A 1,999-nucleotide genomic window follows, 5' to 3' on the forward strand; every position below is an offset into this window, starting at 1 on the left:
AATTAGTATCACTTCCCAATACTTTCTCAAAAAATAATTACTAAATTAAAAATTAATTTTTTAAGTACGGTAATTTGGGTAACATATAATGTCTGAGAATTGAAAAAAAATTGTATATAAGTTCATGTTAATTTTATTATTTTTAATCTTATAATAATATAAATTTGGATTTTTTATGGTATTATATTAAAAAAATAATACTACATATTTAAATATTTTTTAATTAAGTGCAATCAAATTTATTTAATATCAATAAAAATTAATTATAAATAATATTATTCTAAATTTTATTATTTAACTTCATATATTTATAACAAAACTTAAATATATAACATTATTACATTACTCATTAATTAATCCACCACAAAAAAATAATTAATGACTATTCCTTCAACGACATAACCTCATTTGCTGTAATGAAAATCAATGCAGTTTCCTTATAAATATATGCACTCAAGCTTTATATTCATTCTACCATGCCATAGGCAATTAAAACAAAAACTTCTCAAAATTACTTTCAAAATGGCAAAAGCTTCGTTGTTACTTCCTTGCTTGCTTTTCTTACTTATGGTAGTCTCTGGATCTGGGGAATCTGGTACACACTCACACTCTCTCTTTCGCTCGCTTACTCTATTTCTTTCTTCAGTGTTTCTATGTGTCTCTCTGATTTATGCTTGAAATTAAAGTATTTTACATATTGTTTCAAAAATTGATATTAATTAATAATTCGGCAGGGCTGGGAAACTTTTTTCTGTTCACACTATTTTTCTATTAGTTCCTCCCGCCAAAAATAAGTATCATTTATAATATAGAGTAATATTACTACTCAATGTCCGAATAATTTTTAGTCAGACAATTCGATTTTTAACAAATTTTAATTGCTAAATGAGTTTTTAATTTTTTTTATTTTGTTAAATATATTAACTTTGTCTCAAATTTTAGTAAAATGTTAAATAGATTATTAGTCTTTATCGTTATTTATTAAAATATAACAGTTTTAAAAAATTTTAAAATTCTTATATTTGTCTCTATATAAATGAACAATCTGATATGAACTTTGATTACTTATCTAACGAAATAAAAATTTAAAAACTGATTTGGCAATTAAAATTTATTAAACACTAAAATATTTGACTAAAAATTTTTTAGAAATTGATTTTGATTTGGTTTAATGAAAAATTTTTAAAAAGGTACTTATCAAACTTCTCATTTTGTGTTGTAAATTAAGAAGATTATGTGTTTGTTCTTACAGTTTTTAAAATATAGAATACTTTTAGAAGCACCAAAAATAAAATTTTTTAAAGATTAGTTATACTTATCAAATTTATCAAATATAGATGCTATAACTTTTAAAAAATTATCTTTTAAAAATTAATTTTATAAATTATTTTTAGAAAATAAAAATTTTACTAAATTAAGTATTAGTATATATATAACATGCGCTTTATTTTCAAAGGTAGCATATGTTACAAATTATGTTACAGATTATACTATAAGAATGTAATTTATTTGTATGTATTCTGATTTGTCTGTAACTAAAATCTTAATTTTGCCAGGCATGGTTGAGAGAAGTGATTCATGTGTGAGGGATGGAGATTGCCAATATTTGTTTTGTCCCCAATTTCCAAAGCCCTGCAGAAAGGAATGCATTGATGGAGGTTGCGGTTGCAATTGCCATCCACCAATATTGAAACAAGTCTGATCTTTACAATACATACAATTATATATTTTATATATATGAAAAAGAAAGTTTAGTTGAGGATCCTATCGTTTAAAACAAGATGTAAAAATTCCATTATATTTGGGATTTTGATTATAATAAAATCTTCCTCAATGATATTAAATCAGATATTATTTTAATATTGTGAGATTATTTCTCTCCTGTTAAATATATATAAAATATATATAAAATATTTGTTAGATAGATAATAAAAAATTTAAACAATATAAACAACGAATTAATAGTTTGGCCCATTAAAAATAAAAAAAAATCCCCAAC

The 1,999-nt window shown here is 22.5% G+C and overlaps 1 long non-coding RNA gene across 1 annotated transcript; it reads left to right on the plus strand.

Moving 5' to 3' along the window:
• Window positions 1–423: 423 nt before the first annotated feature.
• On the plus strand, window positions 424–1,849 carry LOC107492298 (uncharacterized). The gene is made up of 2 exons (XR_001592753.3): window positions 424–595; window positions 1,557–1,849. It is a non-coding gene; the product is annotated as an uncharacterized LOC107492298 (long non-coding RNA).
• Window positions 1,850–1,999: the final 150 nt, after the last annotated feature.

Source organism: Arachis duranensis, chromosome 1 (assembly GCF_000817695.3).
Source record: "Arachis duranensis cultivar V14167 chromosome 1, aradu.V14167.gnm2.J7QH, whole genome shotgun sequence".
Lineage (NCBI taxonomy): Eukaryota > Viridiplantae > Streptophyta > Magnoliopsida > Fabales > Fabaceae > Arachis > Arachis duranensis.